The sequence below is a fragment of the Scyliorhinus canicula genome, chromosome 18 (assembly GCF_902713615.1).
Source record: "Scyliorhinus canicula chromosome 18, sScyCan1.1, whole genome shotgun sequence".
Lineage (NCBI taxonomy): Eukaryota > Metazoa > Chordata > Chondrichthyes > Carcharhiniformes > Scyliorhinidae > Scyliorhinus > Scyliorhinus canicula.
Genome location: NC_052163.1, coordinates 50802503 through 50823439, shown reverse-complemented (window position 1 = coordinate 50823439; position 20937 = coordinate 50802503). Strand labels below are relative to the sequence as shown.

Here is a 20937-nt window from a genome sequence, read left to right as displayed (position 1 = left end):
TGATCCTAACATGTTAGCGTGGAATAACATGCTATGACCAGTCGGGACTCTCGCGTGGTGGCTGCGGGGGGATCGGCACTGGCGGGGCCTTATGGGTGGCCGGGGGAGAGATCAGGCCGGACGGATCCTCGGGCGCGTGGGTGATCAGGGGTCCTAGTCTGCCATGGCGCTCGGCACGGCCACGAGAGGCATGTTCATGCGCAGACTCTAAGTCTAAACCCACAGCCAAAGCTGCGTGACGCACCCCTGCTAGCCCCCTGAAGGTAAGTGAATCAGCTTGTATTATTGTGAGGAAACTTAGGAGTGCAACGCCAGGGTTTTTACGCTGGCGTGGGGACACAGCCCCATTTTGGGAGAATCTAGCCCATCGTTCCCGTGCACACTGACAGTGGATGTATGCACCATTTTGAGAATACTGACGTCCTCAAAGAAGAAAAGAAACAAAAGACAATCATTGTGAAGAAAGTCATCCAGTCACACAGGATTAATATCTCTTCACCGAGTTCCTTGGGTTAAATTTAGGAGCAAATGTGCAGAAATGTGGTCGACTAGTTTCGCACTGCATTCCCACGTGAGTAAGGTTTAATGATTGCATGCTCCAGGCAGATGAGGCTCCCTGCTGCGAGTGCTCTTTTGTAAAATTGGCTCAAAGGTCTTCATCATTTCAAGTGCCAAGAATTTATTTGAAGTCGCTTCTGCTTGCGTCAGTCAAAAAAAAAGTTTTGCTGCGTTCTGTTCGAATGTTCTGAAACCGCTCCAAGTTGCCCAAAATAAAATTTGCTGCGGCTTTCAAGTAATGTATTGTATTGAATCATAAATGGTGAATTTATCTCATTTACGTACAAGCCGTATCGATGACAAAATAAATCTTGCCGATAAGGCACTGACTGATTTGCTTGCTGTGCTTAGATCCTCTGGCATGGCTGCTGTGGTTATATTTGTGCCTGAAGTTGCTGAAAATGTCAGTCCCCTGGGACTGTGTGTGTAAGACTTTGTTTTATTTATACCGCCAGCTATGGCGTATTTAGACGAAAGGAGTGACTCGAGAAATGCAAGTAGTCGATTAAGTGTCGCCAATGCTTCCTGCCACATGAGTCTTTTTTTTTACTTAGTCGAATTAATATTAAAATTATGACTGAATTAGGTTGTCATTTCAATAATTATCTGGAAAGTGGAAACAATTTAGCCGTCATCTTACAGCTAACAAAGACATACAATAATAAATGAATTGAAAGAAACCTACTGATTATTTTTCAAACTTAGTTCTCAAGGTTTTTGGTTTCTTGACTTTAATTAATATCTGGTACCTCATGACTAGTAAGTAGCCTGTAATATGTGTTATGGGCCAGTGTTTAGAAAACGCCAAAGTATATCATGGAGTTCACCTGACCTACAACAGTTTATTAATGTTGGTTACGATGAGCACAAGAGCCTGCCTTTCAGGTGTTAATTCAGCAGAGTTCCCAGGCACTTTTAATCAAAAAAACAAGCTTTATTCTCAGAATTTAGTTAACATTTGTATAAACACACACAGTAAGAATTTTTATCAACTACAACCATAAAGAACCCACACAGCGACAGTAATCTATGTATTTTTAAAAATAAACTTAGAGTTCCCAATTCATTTTTTCCAATTAAGGGGCAATAAGCATGGCTAATACACCTACCCTGCACATCTTTGGGTTGTGGGGGTGAAACCCACGCAAACATGGGGAGAATGGGCAAACCCCACACAGACAGTGACCCAGAGCCGGGATCGAAACTAGGACCTCGGTGCCGTGAGGCAGCAGTGCTAACCACTGCGCCACCATGCTGCTCCTACAGTAATCTATGTATAACCCTCAATGAACCCTTAACTGTTCCAATTCAATAACAAAATCCAAGTAAAACCAGAAATCCCTTTTCAAAGGTGTGGCCCAGCACACAGCATTCTTATTCTTACTGGTATAAGACTTGTTAGTGAAACTTTCCAAACAGCAGGTTTGAATTGCTTCCAGAAAGCAATTACCTCTTTGAAGTTATCAAATAGTCTGGAAACAGCTTTTAAAATGAAGACAGAGAAACACTTTATTCAACCTGTGCAGTTCAAAACCAGTCCAAACTCAAAGCGAAAGTAAAACCCAGATCCACAGCCCAGCTTCACTCACACAATGACATCACTGAAGTCATGTGATAAGACAAAAACATTTCTTAAAGGGACACTCCCATGGCACATGTCTGAGGCTCAAACACCTACATGCCTGCTTCTGCGATTACCCACTTCAAAACCAAATATCCTTGTGAAAGGCAAATGGTGCCTCACATGTTGGCACACTGTTCCTGAGGGACAGGATGCTGAGTCATGACACTTTAGCAGTTAACACACAGGCTCCTGATGCTCTATATTATCCAAAGAGATTACCCTTGCTGAATACTCAATAATGTTCAGATTTAAATTGTTTTCATGAACTTTCTTTGCAGGGATTATCTGAATTCTACCACTAGTTAAGGCAAATTCAGTGGGACTACCGGTGGCGACCGTGAAGTGACTGGTTGAGTAGGTGTCTCCCACTCGAGGTGGAACTTCATGGTCCCTTCCCACCAGATTTAGGGGGTGTTTGCTGGTGTGAGATGCATGGGCACTGAGGAAGTGAAGTACTCTAACGGTGGGGCCAGTTTATGGCTTACCAAAGGAGGAGTATAACAAGTAAGAAGCTGCAGCTTGGATGGGAGCTTATTCGAGGTGAGACACAGGAAAATATGGTGGAGGGTGCTGGGGCGTCATTGCCTGTGCATTGTTCTACTGAGCAACTTGTGTTCTTTTTGAATGTGAAGTTCCACCAGCAGAGGCAGGAGGTCTTAGAGGACCTGGCAAAGGTGGTGGGCTGCTTAGGGTGACTATTGAGAGAGTGGAGCAGAGGATTCAGGTGCAGGGTCTGGCACTCCAGAAGGTGTAGGAGATAGTGGGAGAGCATGAGGACCGGCTGACCTCATTGGAGGCAGAGGTGGTGCTTGTGACAGATAGCCATAAGAGGTTGAGGGAGAAGGTGGAGGACCTCGAGAACTGTTCCAAGAGGCAGAATCTCTGGATTGTGGCGCTAGCTGAGGGGATCGAGGGAATGCAGACCGCAAAGTAAGTGGCGAGTATGTTGGAGAATTTGGTGGGGGAGGGGGACTTTGGCCGTCCCCTGAGGTGGATCAAGTTCACAGGGCGCTGAGGAAGAGGCCAAAGGTGGGGGAGCAATTGAGGGTGATGGCGGTGCGGCTGCATCACTTTCTTGACAAGGAGAAGATATTTAAGTGGACAAAGCTGTGGTAGTCACCACTAGTCGTATATTACATGTATTATGGCACTGCCCGTATAGTAGAGGTACATAGATAAATCCCTGCCTGCTGGCTCCGCCCAGTAGGCGGCGTATAAATGTGTGTGCGGCCGGTGCTGCAGCCATTCTGATAGGTACAGGAAGCACAACATCTCGTTCAATAAAGCCTTGATTATTCCACTGCTCTCGTCTTTGTGGTAATTGATAGTGCATCAAATTAAAAAGTGCGCCTGGGAAGGAATCATGCTGAGGATCTACCAGGACCTGGGTGCAGAGTTGACCAAGCAGCAGGCCGGTTGTAATCGGATCAAGGCTGCCCTCTACAAGGAAGGGATTAAGTTTGGGGTGTTAAATCCTGCTCATCTGTGGGTCACACACCACAATCAAGAATTTAATTTTGATATACAGGAGGAGGCGAATGAATTTATCAGAGATCATGGACTCGGAGGTGTGAGGACACTAAACTTTGGAGATGTTAAAGTGGGGAATGTGGGTTTACATGATGGGTAGGTTGTTGTATTTAATGAATGTGGGTGCGGAGTGGGTGAATGTGTTTTCACGTTTTTTACTGGTATTGGAGATTTGCGGGTGAAGAGCGTTTGTGGGGATGGGGGTTGACAGAGGCATCGAGTGGGGGCCACCATGCTAGCTGGTTGGACAGTTAACAGGAGTGAAATGGAGGGTTTGCCTGTGGAGGGTGTGGGGGAGGAGGAGGGGTGGTTGGATTTTCTTTGTCTTTGTTTATGGAGGGGAGTGAGGGGAGGGAAGGGGCGTGGGTGGTGTTGATGTGGTGCAGTTGGTTCAAACTGATGGTGGCGGACACCTTGGGAGTACCCGAGGGTGAGCGAGGCGTGGACCTGGGGGAGCTGCCTAAGGAGGGGTTATAGCTGATCAGCAAGTGGTGGGGGGGGTTTGCAGGCAGCCCCCCGACACGGTTGGTTACGTGGACCGTACGGGGTTTAAATGGCCCGGTTAAAAGCTCACGCGATTTTGCACATTTAAGGAGTTTGAAGGCGGATGTTGTGTTTCTTCAGGAGATGCAGCTGATGCTGGGGGACCGTACAAGGCTGAGGAAGGACTAAGTGGGATAGGTGTTTCACTCAGGACTCGATATGAAGACAAGGGGCGTGATGGTGTTGGTCAACAAGAGAGTGGCCTTTGAGGTCGGCAGTATTGTAACCGATGCTGGGGTTAGATTTGTGATGGTTAGCGTGAAGCTGGAGGTGAAGTCTGGTGCTAGTGAATATTTATGCTCCAAATTGAATTGGTGTGGATTTCCTGAGCGGGTTCAAGGGAAGATTCTAGACCTGGACATGCACCAGCTGATTACAGGGAGAAATTTTAATACTGTTCTAGCTCTTAAATTGGACTAAGCGCATGGGGGGAGGGCAGATTCATGGTGTTTCGAGAGGCCGAGGGTGAAGGAGTTTTCGTATATTTTGCACGTGCACCAGGTGTGCTCCCAGATCAATTTCTTTGTTTTAGACAAAGCGTTGTTGGCAGGGGTGGTTGGATCGGAGTATTCGGTGATTGTGGTCTCTGATCACGCACCACACTGGATGGATTTGTGGTTGGTGCAGTGGGACGCTGAGCAGCCACAATAGGGGTTGGATATGGGGTTACTGGCAGACAAAGTGGTCTGTGAGAGGTGGCCATCTGAAATTATGTGGAGCTGAATAATACGGGCATACACTGTGGGAGGCTCTGAAGGCAGTGGTAAGGCGAGACTTTCTATTGATTTGGGCGCAGAGGGAGAGAGCAGAGCGGGCTGAGAGGCTGAGGTTGGTGGAGCACATTCTGAGAGTGGGACGGAGATATTTGGTGGCACCTGAGGAGGTGTTACTGAAGGAGAAAAGGCTCCAAATGGAGTTTGGGCTCGTGTCCAAGGCAATGGGACAACCGCATGGTACCAGAGGGGTGTTTTATGAGTATAGGGAGAAAGTGAGTAGAATGCTTGTGCATCAGTTGAGGAAGAAGACGGGGGCGAGAAAGACTGGCAGGGTGAGGGATGAGAAGAGCACAGTGGTATCAGAGCTGGAGGGGGTGAATGGAGTTTTTGAGACTTTCTATAGAGGTTGTATAACTCGGAGCCTCTGGTGGGGGATGAAGGGATGAGACGGTTTTTGGATGGGTTGGAATTTCAGAAGGTTGAGAAGGCGAACGTGCAGGGATTGTGGACCCTGATTGGGCTGAGGGAGGTGATGGATTGCATAGGGCAATGCAGGCAGGGTAGGCCCGGAACCGGTTGGGTTCCCAACTGGGTTTTATAAGAGACACCATTATAAGGGGTGGGGATGAGAAATATATATATAGAAAGAAAGACAAGAAAGAAATAAAATGTCAAAGACAGTTAAAATGAAATGGAATGAAAACAAAGGGGTCGAGATGGGGTAGAGCTAATCATCTGAAGTTGTTGAAATTGATGTTGAGACTGGAAGATGAGATGCTGTTCCTGCAGTTTGTGTTGAGCTTCACTGGAACATTGCAGAAGGCCAAGGACAGATATGTGGGTATGGAAGCAGGGTCTTGTGTTAAAATGGCAAGCAATGGGAAGGTCAGAGTCCTGAATGCCCACATTCTTTCTTGTCTTTATTTATATATATATTATCCCCCCTCCATTTTATCTGCCCTCTCCTTACCTTTTCTCCCCTTTACTTCTCTCCCCCCCCCCCCCCCCCCCCCCCCCCCCCAGATCTGTCACAGCGTACCCTCTGATTTTAGTTTATCTGCTGTTTGGCCATTCACCACTTTTTATTCTCTCTGCGGACTGCCATGAACACTCTTTTCCCTTGGTTTCCGTGGATATTAGCACTCTTTTCCCTTGGTTTCTGTTGCTGTGACTCATCTTTCATTCCCTCACCTCACAGTATAAATATCTCTCACTTTCCATGTCTTTTAACTTTGATAACAGTTCATCTGGACTCGAAACGTGAACTCTTTTCTCTCGCTACAGATGCTGTCAGACCTGCTGAGATTTTCCAGCATTTTCTCTTCTGTTCATATCCGCTCTGGTTCTTGTACCTTAGATCAGTCGTCATACCCAACCACAGTCAGCAAGCTCTGTTATATCTGAGCTGGAAGAAGATCGCAATGAGCTGAAGACAAGGCTAACTTTCAACTGTACAAATACCTCATTAAGGCCAGGTTACGATGGTAACCACAACATGGTTGGAATTTAGTTCAACCCGCCCAAGCAGGTTTTATGATGCAAAGGGCTATAGGATTGGATGGGAGCGGGCGAGTGGGCATCCCGATGGTGGAAAGTGGCTATGGTGGGAAGGCAGCAAACATGCACCAAAGCACGTGGAAAAACAGCAGATGTAAGGAAACAATAGCACCATTCTGAAACTTGGTTCGATGTCGCCGTTTCTTCAGTGTCGCTGAGTAAAAACTCTGGAACACACCACCTAATAGCACTGTGGCTGTACCTACATCACATAGACTACAACGGTTCAAGCCGGCGACTCACCACTCTTCTTCTCAAGGGCAACAAGGGATGGGTGATATAACCACTGGCCTTTTGCTAGTGATGTCCACATCATATGATAGAATAAAATAAAAGATAGCTAGTGATGTGTTAGGCAGGTTGGTTCGATGTGGACTGCACTGGATGCAGGGAAGTTAGAAACAGACGTCTATCACTGGAGAAGATCCAACACTGTTTTATTCAACTATAGAGCTGATAAACATATTCAGCTGTGGGTCGACACTATACTGAACTGACTGGTGACCTTGCAGTAGCCTGACCAGACTTACTAACTACCGCATGGTGTTTGCACTGGCTAGCTTGTGGACTCTGACTGTCTCAGTGGCTGGGTCCCGAGAGAACGGGAAACCTAGTGCCCTCTGGCTTTACAGTGGTAGTGTCCTCTCTGGTAATTGGCTGTACTGTGTTGTATGCTTACTGGTCATCCTATGTGTCAATCACTGCCTGTCTGCATCTCATTATGTACATGAGTGGATATTGTGACAGCTAGGAAGGCTGTCAACTTTCATTTGCATGCTCCTGAATGGTATCACATGTACCTTTGGGACTAAGTGAGTGTCGAGCAGAAATAACAGGTCATCGGATTTCTGACAAGTGAAAGCTTGCCTCGTTGAAGAAGGTAGGTGGAAGGGCAGCTATTTTGCTGCTGTTTTCCACAGGAAGAAAGAAAGGTGTTCGTGAAGTTGCAGTCCAAATGGCGCAGATTGGAGGATAGAGCCTGTTGGAAGACATGTCGGAGAGGGAGAGAGTTGATGGAGCAATCTGAGGAACATACATCAGAGAGCAAGGGGCTGAGGGAAAAGCCTAAGGAACTCAAATCAGCGAGGGAGGGGCTGAGGGAACAGCCTGACAAACTCAAATCAACGAGGGAGTGACTGAGGGAACAGTCTGAGGTACTGAGATCAGAGAGAGAGGGGCTGAGGGAACAGTCTGAAGTACTGAGATCAGAGAGGGGCTGAGGGAACACTGAGGTACTGAGATTAGAGAGGGAGGGGTTGAGGGAACAGTCTGAAGTACATACATCAGAGAGGGAGGGGCTGAGGGAACAGTCTGAGGTACTGAGATCAAAGAGGGAGTAGCTCAGGGAACAGTCTGAGGTACTGAGATCAGAGAGAGAGGGGCTAAGGGAACAGTTTGAGGTACTGAGATTAGAGAGTGGGGGGCTAAGTTACTGAGATCAGAGAGGAAGGGGCTGAAGGAACAGTCTGAGGTACTGAGATCAGAGAGGGAGGGGCTGAGGCACTGAGATCAGAGAGGGAGGGGCTGATGGACCGAAATCAGAGAGGGAAGGGCCGAGGGAACAGTCTGAGGTACTGAGATCAGTGAGGGAGGGGCTGAGGCACTGATATCAGAGAGGGAGGGGCTGAGGGAACAGTTTGAGGTACTGAGATCAGTGAGGGAGGGGCTGAGGAACTGAGATCAGAGATGGAGGGGCTGAGGGAACAAACTGAGGTACTGAGATCAGAGAGGGAGGGGCTGAGGTACTGAGATCAGAGGGAGAGGGGCTGGGGGAACAGTGTGAGGTACTGAGATCAGAGAGGGAGGGGCTGGGGGAACAGTCTTGTGGTAAATCACTGCAGTATATATGCTTATTGTGGTAAACTGCCACTATATTATATGTAATGTGGTAAACCACTACCTGATGGCTCCACCTCCCCTCGGGCTTGGTATAAAGGTGGCTGATCTCCGCCTCTGCCCCAGTTTGGGATCAGAGGCCAGGAGGTTGTCTGTTTAGTTTATTAAAGCCTCAGTTACGTTCACTACTCGTCTTGCGTTCATTGATGGCACACTAATTTAATAAACTAAATTTCTAAGATGAATTCATCGCTAAAGCCTGATCGCCTGGAGCTGGACCCACAGGCAGCCGACACCACTGCAACATTCGAGCACTGGCTAAGCTGCTTCGAAGCGTACCTCGTATCCTCCACCAAAGACTTCACTGACCTCCAAAAACAGCAGATCCCCAACGCACGGGAGAGCCCGCAAGTTTTCCTTCTCATCAAGGATGACCCCTCGTATACAGAGGCGATAATGCTGCTGAAGGGACAATATCTAAAGTCTGTAAATGAGGTGTTTGCTAAGTACCCTCTTGCCATGAGGCGACAACGCTCTGGGAATCACGAGCCGAATTTCTGCGTGCATTACGTGTACTCGGCCGGAACTGTGCTTGCCAGGTGGTATCGGCCACCCAACACATGGAGCTGTTGATCAGGGACGCCTACGTCGCAGGCATGAAATCGAACTACATCCACCTGCAATTGCTAGGGGTACACTCGGCTTCCAGAGACAGTGCAGCTCTCAAACTCGCTGGAGGTGGCCGTCCAGAACATTGAGGCCTACACCTCTGACCACGCGGCACCCTCGTGCAACATGCGTGCGCCACCATCACCCGACTCGAGTGCGTCGCAAAGCTGTGCCGCGCAGCAGCCCACCAATGCCAGAAGCCTGAAGTGCTACTTTTGCGGCCAGGGTAAGCATCCCAGCCAACGCTGCCCGGCACGGAACGCGACTTTCAACGGGTGTGGGAGGAAGGGCCACTTTGCGAAACCCTAAAACTCCGAGGCCCAGCAGCGCTGCCTGCTGCCTGTCGGGGCCTCCCCCAGCTGCCGCGCCACCCGCCATGTGTGACCCGTGGGCGCCGCCATCTTCACCGCCATCTTCGATTTTGCCTGCCAAAATCCCTGGCTTCCAGATCACATTCAGTAGAAATCCGGGGGTACTGTGTCGCGGCCCTTACTGTACAAGGTGAAGAGTACACTAACTTTAAGCTCTACGTCCTTCCCCATCTCTGCGCTGCCCTGTTACTGGGGCTTGACTGCCAGTGCCACCTCCAAAGCCTTACTTTAAAGTTCGGTGGACCCCTGCCCCCCCTCACCGTCTGTCGCCTCACGACCCTTAAGGTCGCCCCACCCCCGCTCTTCGCTGACCTCACCCCGGACTGTAAGCCCGTCGCCACTAGGAGCAGACGATACAGTGCCCGGGGCAGGGCCTTTATCAGGTCGGAGGTCCAGAGACTCCTACAATAGGGGATCATTGAGGCGAGTACCAGCCCCTGGAGAGCCCAAATGGTGGTCGTCAAGACTGGGGAGAAGCACCGGATGGTCATCGACTACAGTCAGACCATCAACCGGTGCACGCAGATCGATGCATGCCCCATCCCCTGCATATCTAACATGGTCAACCAGATTGCATAGTCTCGAGTCATCTCCACAGTTGACTTGATGTCCCTGTGCCACCAGTTCCCTATCCGCCTGGAGGACCGCCAATACACTGCCTTCAAGGCAGATGGCCGCCTCTACCACTTCCTCGGGGTTCCCTTCGGTGTCACCAATGGGGTCTCGGTCTTCCAACGAGAAATGGACCGAATGGTTGACCAGTACGGGCTGCGGGCCACGTTCCTGTACCTAGATAATGTCACCATCTGTGGCCATGGCCAGCAGGACCATGACGAAAACCTCCGGCACTTCCTCCACACCGCTAAACTCCTGAACCTCACCTACAATAAGGAAAAATGTGTTTTCCGCACAACCCGCCTTGCCATCCTTGGCTACGTTGTGGAAAACAGACTCCTAGAGCCCGACCCCGATGACATGCGCCCCCTCCTGGAACTCCCCCTCCCCCACTGCCCCAAGGCCCTGAAGAGATGCCCAGGGTTCTTCTCTTACTATGCCCCAGTGGGTCCTCAATTATGCGGGCAAGGCCCGTCCACTTATTAAATCCACCATTTTTCCCCTGACGGCTGAGGCCCGCCTGACCTTCAACTGCATCAAGGCAGATATTGCCAAAGCCGCGATGCACGCTGTGGACAAGTCCATTCCGTTCCAGGTGGAAAGCGATGCATCGGACTTTGCTCTGGATGCTACCCTCAACCAGGCGGGCAGGCCCGTAGCTTTCTTCTCCCGTATCCTTCATTCCTCCGAAATTCGACACTCCTCCGTCGAAAAGGAAGCCCAAGCCATTGTAGAAGCTGTGCGACATTGGAGGCATTACCTGGCCGGCAGGCGATTCACTGTCCTCACTGACCAACGGTCGGTTGCCTTCATGTTTAACAATACACAGCTCTCCACCTACAACTACGATATCTTGTACCGACCGGGAAGCTCAATGAGCCCCCAGATGCCCTATCCAACGGTATATGTGCCAGCGCACAAGTAGACCGACTTCGGGCCCTCCACATTGACTTCTGTCACCCGGGGGTCACCCATTTTAAAAAATTTTGTCAAGGCTCGCAACCTGCCTTACTCCATGGAGGAGGTCAGGACCGTGACCAGGGACTGCCAGGCCTGCGCGGAGTGCAAACCGCACTTCTATCGGCCAGACAGAGCGCACCTGGTAAAGGCCTCTCGCCCCTTTGAGCACCTCAGCACCTCAAAGGGCCCCTCCCCTCCACTGACCATAACGTGTACTTCCTCAACATTGTTGACGAATGCTCAAGATTCCCCTTTGCCATCCCATGACGCTGACATGACCTCTGCCACTGTCATTAAGGCCCTGCACAGTTTCTTCACCTTGTTCAGGTTCCCCACCAACAGCCATAGTGATCAGGGTTCCTCCTTCATGAGCGACGAGTTGCATCAGTTCCTGCTTAGCAAGGGCATCGTCTCCAGCAGGATGACCAGCTACAACCCCCGGGGCAACGGACAGGTGAAGAGGGAGAACGCGACGGTCTGGAAGGCTGTCCTCCTGGCCCTACGGTCCAGAAGTCTCCCAGTCTCCCGCTGTCAGGAGGTCCTCCCCGATGCGCTCCACTCTATCCGGTCGCTTCTGTGTACTGCCACCGAGACCCCTCACGAACGTATGTTTGCCTTCCCCAGGAAGTCCACCTCTGGGGTCTCGCACCCATCCTGGCTGACAGTCCCAGGGCCCGTCCTCCTCCGGAAGCATGCGAGGAGTCATAAATCAGATCCCCTCGTTGAGAAGGTCCTGCTCCTCCATGCCAATCCACAATATGCCTACGTGACACATCATGATGGGCGGCAGGACACAGTCTCCCTCCGGGATTTGGCACCTGCAGGTTCCTCAGCGACCATCACCACCACCCCCGACCCTACACCGTCTCCCTCCACCACTACCCAGCTACTTTAAGGTCTGGCACCCGCAAGCCCACCGGCGACCATCACCACCACCCCTGCCCACACATTGCCCCCGCCCCCCCCCTCCACCAACTCAACTACTGGGTGAAGAAGAGGACAACACGCTCCGGGACACGCAGGTCTCGGCACCGGTGCCCACACCACATCTGGGACTGAGGCAGTCACGGAGGAAGGTCAAGGCCCTCGACAGGCTTGATCTTTAAGTCCACTTCACCCCCGCTGGACTCTTTTTTTTAAACAGGGGCTGAATGTGGTAAACCACTGTGGTATATAATATGTGTATTGTGGTAAACTGCCACTGTATTATATGTAATGTGGTAAACCACTGCCCGATGGCTCCACCTCCCCTCGGGCTCAGTATAAAGGTGGCTGGTCTCCGCCTCTGCCCCAGTTCGGGATCAGAGGCCAGGAAGCTTTCTGTTTAGTTTATTAAAGCCTCAGTTACGTTCACGACTCGTCTTGTGTTCATTGATGGCACATCAAGTCTGAGGTACTGAGATCAGAGAGGGAGGGGCTGAGGCACTGAGATCAGAGAGGGAGGGGCTGAGTGAACAGACTGATGTACTGAAATCAGAAAGGGAGGGGCTGAGGTACTGAGATCAGAGAGGGAGGGGCTGGGGTACTGAGATCAGAGAGGGAGGGGCTGAGGTACTGAGATCAGAGAGGGAGGGGCTGAGGTACTGTGATCAGAGAGGGAGAGGCTGGGGGAACAGTCTGAGGTACTGAAATCAGAGAGGGAGGGGCTGAGGTACTGAGATCAGAGAGGGAGGGGCTGGGGGAACAGTCTGAGGTACTGAGATCAGAGAGGGAGGGGCTAAGGTACTGAGATCATAGGGGAGGGGCTGAGGTACTGAAATCAGAGAGGGAGGGGCTGAGGCACTGAGATCATAGGGGAGGGGCTGAGGTACTGAGATCAGAGAGGGAGGGGCTGAGGTACTGAGATCAGAGAGGGAGGGGCTGAGAACAGAGAGGGAGGGGCTGAGGTACTGAGATCAGAGAGGGAGGGGCTGAGGGAACAGACTGAGGTACTGAGATCAGAGAGGGAGGGGCTGAGGTACTGAGATCAGAGAGGGAGGGGCTGAGGTACTGAGATCAGAGAGCGAGAAGCTGAGGTACTGAGATCCGAGAGGGAGGAGCTGAGGTACTGAGGTCAGAGAGGGAGGGGCTGAGGTACTGAGATCAGAGGGGGAGGGGCTGGGGTACTGAGATCAGAGAGGGAGGGGCTGGGGGAACAGTCTGAGGGATACAGAATTGAACATCAAAATTAGTGTCTGAAATCAGTGACATCTTTTTTCAGGTACAATATGATTTTTTTGACAGAAGTCAGAAGTAGCTTTTGTGCCTGACAACTGCAATGACTCTCTTTTAGTGGCCACAGAGGAACCTGGTAAGAAAGTTCAACAGAGTGGTTTGCTGTCAAATTAAAGTACCTACAAGCAGAATTCAAGTCCCAGCCGGGACTGCGCACAAGAACCCGGCTCCAACCTGGGCCAGCTTTTATGTCCCAAGCCTAATATCCAGCAGATGGGTGTCCGCCCCTCAGAGGGGGAGCTTGTATTCCATGATTAATTGCTTCATCCTCGTAGTTCTCGTGCGGGTTATAAAATATCTCCAACAAGGGAGAATATGGTCATGGCCCTTTGACATTGAATGGCATTAGTATTGTTGAATGCCCCACTAACAACATCCTGGGTGGGGGGGGGGGTTACCATTTACCAGAAACTGAGCTGAACTAACCATATAATACTGTGGCTACAAGAGCAGGGCAGAGGCTTTTAATCCCGCTGATAGCAACTCAGTTCCTGACTCCCCAAAGCCTGCCCACCACCAACAATACACAAGTCAGGAATGTGATGGAATACTCTCCCCTCCACTGGATGAGTGCAACTCCAACAACACTCAAGCTACTTGACGCCATCCAAGAAAAAGCCCCCCATTTGATTGGCACTCTTTCCATAAAAATTCACTGCCTCTACCACCAATGACAGTAGCAGCAGTGTGTACCATCTACAAGATGCACTGCAGGGATTTACCAGGTCTCCTGAGACAGCGCCTTACAAACGAACGACCGCTACCATCTGGAAGGACAAGGGCAGCAGGTACATGGGAATACCGCCACCTGGATGTTCCCATCCCAGTCACTCACCACCCTGACTCGGAAATATAATCGGCGTTCCTTCACTGTCTCTGGGTCAAAAACTGGAACTCCCTCCCTAATAGTACAATGATGTATCTACACCTCATGGACTGCAGAGGTTTAAGAAAGCAGCTCACCACCACCTTCTCAAGGACAATTAGGGATGGACAGTAATCGCTGGCCTATCCAGTGATGCCCACATCCAATGAATAAATTAAAGAAAAACACATTAACCTGGGTTGTGAAAAAGATATACCACAAAAATGAACCAACAGCAGGACAACATGATAAAATAGACCACTTATCTGTTTTTCTATTACAGGCAATCTTACGGCAACCTGGTATGAAAGAAGATTAATGCTGATCATTCTACAAACAGTGTAACAGCCTCCAACATTTTAAATAGAGGTTACAACGTTGGATGTATGAACAGAGCAGTGTCGACAGAGCCTGGGACCAGAAGCATTGATACCAATGAGAGCAGCAAAAGAGTCCATCCCTGCCATGCAATTGGACGGGCCCCACAGTCACGTGACTGCTGGGTGCCCCCTCAGGATTATTGCCAACTTCCAGATGTGGCAGCTGGACTATCTACTGGACTAAAATTAACCCCATGTTTTATGTTTCATTCGTTTATGGGATGTGAGCGTCACTGGAGGCCACCATTTGTTGCCCATTCCTAACTGGCGATGCTGAACTGCCCTCCTGTACCGCTGCAGTTCGTGACATTTCATAGGGAAGTTAAGCAAAGCACATTGTGTGGATCTGGAGTCAAATGTAGGCTAGACTGCGTAAAGATGTCAGATTTCCTTCCCAAAATGGCAAATGGGTTTATATAACAACCTGGCAGTTTCATGGTCACCGTTACCAATACGGGCTTTATACGCCAGAATTTTTAATCAAATTATAATTCCACTTGTTGCCGTGATGGGAGTTGAACTCATGTCTCCAAAACATTATTTGGAATTATTAATACAGTAATATTGGGCTGAATTTTTATCATCAGACTGGTAGTAGGATCCAGGATATTTCCGAGCTGGGAATGCCTGAAGTGTGATATATATTCCTAGGGTGAGATGTGTGCTGGAGCTGGAACTGCTGGGCTCTCACAGGTAGATCCAAAACAGTCACAGGGGCAGCCAAGTGCCAAAGTGGGACAGTTAAATGACCCATCTTGGTCCTCTTTGACTTCGTCCAATTGTTTTGCTCAATATTAGGCATCTAACCTTACCCCTCTCACCGCGCCCCTCCATCCACTCCCCATGTCCATCCACACCAATCTATGCCCCCCACATCCCCAATGGACCCTCATACATTCCATGCCAGCCCCCAATTGCCCCTCATACCCTCTGTACCAATTCATTACACTTACATGCCAATTCACCCAGTATATATTGTGCGGAACCTATGGACCTTATCGTGACAAAGGCAAGTGTGGAAACGCAATAAAAAACAGCCATTCCTTAAAGAAACTGCTGTTGGTAATGAATTTGCCTAGCAACAGCAGTAAAACATGGTGCACAAAACGTAATAGGATGCGAGATGTCCAGCAACAGATAGAAATCTACCACGACACAGCAATGGACAGTATATATGTATATGATAATGTATAATCAAGGAAGTTGATTATGCATTAACATATACAAAGTTAAATATACAAATAACATAATCACAGAGGAACAAAGGCATAATTGGCTAAATGATCAGAAGCCAGGGAGGCCAGTTAGCATTATGCAGTGGATAGGTTGAAGAAGTTGGGACTGTTTTCCTTCACGAAGAGTAGGTTGAGAGGAGATTTGACGAAGGCGTTCAAAATCATTCAGGTTCTGGGCAGAGTAGATAGGGAGAAACTGTTCCCACGAGCAGAAGGGCTGAGAAGACACTGATGCAAGGTGAATAGCAAAAGAAGCACTAGTGTCACAAAGGAAAACTTGTTTATGCAGCGAGTGGTTAGTGTCTGGAATGTACTGCTTGAGAGTGGGGGAAAGGCTGGATCGTTTTCCAAAGGGTACTGGATAATTCCCTAAATTAAGAAGGGGGGGTGAGGGGGAGTGGGGCGAGCTGAGCTGCGCTGGCAGAGAGCGAGCAGGGACACAATGGGCCAAATGGCCACCTCCTGTGCTATAACCATCCTATGATTTTCTAAAGAGGCAACTGATGATGGAACTGCACTTCTCATCCTGTCTGCTGTTCAGCTTCTTGTATTTCTGAAGATGAATTATGTGCCAATACTTAACCTGGAACTCTAACCTTGGTAATTAAATTCCTCCTCATCTTACTATGCGCTCTGAATATTTTATAGAATTAGAATAAAACATAAAAATAATATTGCAAAGGCTAGGGGAACAGAGTTCAGCAGAAGGTGAGAGGAAGGGTACTTTTAATGCATTATGATTTTCTGTAGATTGATCACCTTGAGCACACGGGGGCACACGGCGGTACTCAAATGGTGTAAGTGTGTACAATTGACTGAACAGATAGGCCCCTAATTGCATTCTGATTGCAACTCAGCAACTGAATAATACTTGAAACTGGTCTCCCTTGTCATTTTATTCAATAAAACTTAACTGCATTCGTTCTCGTCTCTAAAATGTATGAACATAATTGGGCACACAATTAAACTGTTAGTCTTAGAGCTGCATAAGTTTTTATGAGAAAGTACAGACCTGTCAGCTCAGTCCACTAAACATGTTTTTCAGGTGTATTCTTTCACGGGATGAGGGAACTGTCTGCTGAGCCGGCAGTTATTGCCCTCTTTATTTGTCCATGAGCACCTTTCTTGAACCACATTAGAAACTCAAACCAAAGTACTGAATATATTATCATATAAAGGATGATTCTGGGATGAGTGAAATCTCCTGTGAAGAGAGATTGGATAGAATAGACTTATAATACCTAGGCGGTAATTTTACACATATCATGCATGCATGGTGGGCTTAGTAAGGAATTCCCGCATTTTGCAGTCGAACGTCTCGGACAGCTCGAGATCCTGGAAGGATGGCGATATTACGCTGGCTGGCCAGTTAACTGCTGGCCAGCGTGAAACATATCTGAATAGGAGCCGGCAGTGGCTGCCCGAGAAGGCTAAAGACATGCGAGGAAGCCAAGGGAGCAGCATCCGGTCGACACTACAGGTGCGAGGGCATGCCCCGTGGGCATCAAGCCCCCCCGGACTGCCTCCGTGCTCTTGCAGAGGGGGTGAATGCCAGGATGGACATCCTAATGTTGCAGGATGGCTAGAGGAGGCCATCCCACCACATCAAGAAGGCCTGGGCCGAGGTCAGTGGGCCTGCCTACCGTACATGGATTCAGTGCCATAAAAAGGTCAGTGATCTTCCGTGCTTGGCAAGGGTGAGCACCGAGTTGGCATGGTCCAGTGTGGAGAAGTGTGGAAAGGTGCCCGTCCTTAGTTGCACTCATAAGTGTCGGAATCAGAATTTCAGAGGACACCTCTGCCTGTGCTTGTTAAGGCTGGAAGAGAAGATCAGAAGCCATGGATCTATCTCAGGGTCAGGTGTGAAGAGGTGTTATGAACATGCACATAGTTCACAGGGGTGAAGGCGTGTGGAGGCTCAGCATGGAATGGTTTTGGAGTTTGACAGTTCAGTACTGAATGAGGCTTTGCACTTACAGGAGAAACATAGCTACAAGAATGCAGAGCCAATCTGCTCCCAGTGGTGGGTTGTTGAACCTGGCTGTCCTCACCAGCCATGAGCTGGGAGCCCTGGAGCTGGATGTGAGTGAGGCGGAAGGTTCTCATGTCACGGAGAGGCTGGAGTCTCTGAGGAAGTTAAAAGTCCAATTGGCAGAAGCGGAGTTGGTGGAGGGAGAAAAGAATGTATCATCATCTCATTCCTCATAAGGACTTCGAGAAACAGTGTCCAGTAATTCAACAATCATGGAGCCACTGTGATGCCATTGATATCACTCGCACCCGGCCGCACAGCATGGACACTGAGTGTGTGATGAGTAACAGTACTTAGCGATTGTTTTCCTGCCTCAGATGAACCATCCTCCAGAGCCAACAGGGACCTCTCTTGAGTCTCTATTAACACAGAACCATACAAGGATGACAGATGTACCCGCTGTCTACACCAAGCACCAGTGCAGATACAGGCGTGTTGGAGGGCATTAGACGTTACTGCAGTGGTGAAAGCACATCATGCTTGCTTGAGCATTTGGTGGGCTGCTGGAGACCAGGACCATGCTGAGTCCAAGGAAGAAGATGAGCCTTTGGATTCGTCCATCAGGCGATAGATCCATGGAATCCCTACAGCGGGGAAGGATGTAATTCGGTCCATCGAGTCTGCACTGACCCTCTGAAAGAGAACCCTACTTAGGCCCATCTGACCTGCACACCTTTAAACACCAAGGCACAATTTTTTAGAATGTCCAATCCACCTAACCTACACATCTTTGGACTGAATGCTGGATGTCCAGCAGGATGCGTGGCGAGATCTGGCCCAGATCCCTGAAAGTCGCAAACGTAAGTTCAAAGCTCAGCGAGCACAGCAATGGGTGTGCATACTTGTCTATTTTTTTTTCAACATTACATGTGTAGTTATCAGTTAAGGTTGTATTTTTTTGTTTCACTTCTTAAATGTCAGGAAGATAAATAATTACTTTGCTCACAAGCCCTGAGTGTCCTGTGTTCGACAGGCTTTGGCCTCATCAGTGCCTGGTGAAGGATGAATGATATTACAGAGGCAGTGTTGCAACATCGGATTCATGACATGGCTATGTGTGAAATGTTTGGGAAGGAGGCGGTGCCCTTGAGCTCAGATGGAAGGCAAGCCGTGGCAGCCTAGCTGAAGGAACGCTGAATCAAGGCCTCTCTGGTGTTCTTGCCTCCCTGAAGCTTCCTTGTGTCTGACTCCTTATCCTTACCGTGTGCCTGACCAGGCTCTGCAACTAAGTGATCACTGGACTTCACCTTTGAGGAAAGCGCACCTGTCTCAGTGTCCTCCTGATCCAATGGTTTTCCCCTTGAAAGAGAAAAAAATATCCTTCTGCACTGTGGGGATTCTATAAATTCCATGAATATGCACAGCTGACTCCGCAAAGGTCACCCACTGACCCTTGGAAAGATCCGGAACCATGTAAGTTAAGGGTTACAGTGACCTTAAGAGCCAAGGTCAGTATTTCTGCGACACCGCAGCTCGGTCATGCCGATGGAGTTAGATCACTGCCTGTTCACCCTGGCAGCAGGATAATGTGAAACTTCTGCTGGGCCATCCTCCTTTCCCTCCCTGATGGTTTTGAACACCCAGTGCCTGCCCCTCTCTTCTGAGGTAATGTCTGTGACCACCTGGCCACCTCTCTCTTTGTCTCCTGTTTTCCTCCTTAGAGGAGGTGATCCACACGAGATGAACGATACCCATCTGCTGATATGGAGATGGGGCTGACCTGTGCACTGGGGGAATCAAAGGCTTAGAAATTTCAGAAATTTTACAAGACTGGAATGTCATGAAAAGTCAAAACTATATGCACAAATCTCTTAAGAAAGCAGTGAAAAAGTTCACCAAACTCTAATATGAGCCCAAACCAAATTCTCACTCACTTCTACCAACTCACCCTGCTTTTATCCAACCATTGGATGACAAATTGGCAAAAACTGATTGTCCATCTGCCGGTGCGCCGACCTAAAAACTGCACGGTCAATGTAAAATCCAGATTTATTGTTATTCAAATCATTTAAATTGCCTTCTTAATTGTCAGGGGGCATGCTTCCAACTCGAGCCCATTGACCACATTATCAAGCAAGTACACAATGATATTGAGATGCTTGCCTGACGTCTTATTGCATAATTTTATGTACTTTCGGATCAGGCACGTACCCAAATTTTGGGAGTAAAATTTTGTCCCTGGAGTTCCGAAGAATGAGAGGTGATCATCAAAATGTGCACCATTCTTAGAGATGTACAGGGTAGATGCTTTAGAAGTTGTTTGCCCTGGCTGGACAGTCTAGATCAAGGGGTCAGCTATTTAGGGCATAAGTGAGGTGGGATTCCTTCACTCATAGGGTTCTGAATCTTAGGAATTCTCTAAACTAAAGTCAATGCTTATATTCAAGACTGAGATCAATAGATATTTGGACAGAATATGCGGATAGAGCAGGAAAGCAGAATTGATGGAGAGGCTCAGTAATGATTTTATTGAATGGTGGAGCAGGCTAAAGGGGCAACAGGGCCTACTCCTGCTCCTTATTCTTATGTTTCATATGAATTACAATTACCTGCATTATTTTATATTTCCCATATTTAATCTGGATTCTATTTGCAGGCCAAGTTGGGAAAGTTTACCTCTGCCATCTTTTTTTGGTTTTTGCTCCAAACTTTGCAAATGTATATAATTACTCAATCTACAAAGGAGGTTATTTGACATCATTTTACCTGAATTTTGAGTCCTTGGATGGAGAGGCAAGGGTCTCGCCAAAGGCATCCTTGGGATTATTGGAAAAATGGTCAGAGGAGTTTCTATAGAAACAGTGGCCAAGTGGTCAGAGGGATTTCCATGGAAACGGTTGCCAGGTGTTCAGAGCTCACTTATTGGAAATGTTAATCAGGTGTTCGGAGGCTTTTTTTGTGGAACTTCCAACAATACAAAATCACGTTCGGCGAGTGGCCGGAGAATCAAATCAGGGATGGTGCCGCTTTTGAGATGCTCCGCCCCCTCCAAAGTGGCATACTCACAGAGTATGTCACGCCATGTATCGACGGCCTCAGGACATTACCTGATGCCCGCCCCCAAGATGCTCCACCTCCGACCGGTCTCATCCCTCGGGAACTCGGCATGGCGGCTGCGGACTCAAACCAGCGCTGCCACAGTCGGGGGAGGGCCGATCCGCGGGCATAGGGGGGACTTCATCAGGGGCTCAGGGCACTGCGGGGGATGGTCCAGGGCACGCGAGCCGGCCAA

At 49.0% G+C, this 20937-nt stretch overlaps 1 protein-coding gene and 1 long non-coding RNA gene across 10 annotated transcripts in view; one reads left to right on the top strand and one right to left on the bottom strand.

Moving 5' to 3' along the window:
- LOC119953745 (protein shisa-6-like) overlaps positions 1-20937 on the bottom strand; it is a 687534-nt gene that overhangs the window by 244858 nt on the left and 421739 nt on the right. The gene's annotated exons all lie outside the window — the stretch shown is intronic.
- On the top strand, positions 273-16596 carry LOC119953748. The gene is made up of 2 exons (XR_005458089.1): positions 273-571; positions 14342-16596. It is a non-coding gene; the product is annotated as an uncharacterized LOC119953748 (long non-coding RNA).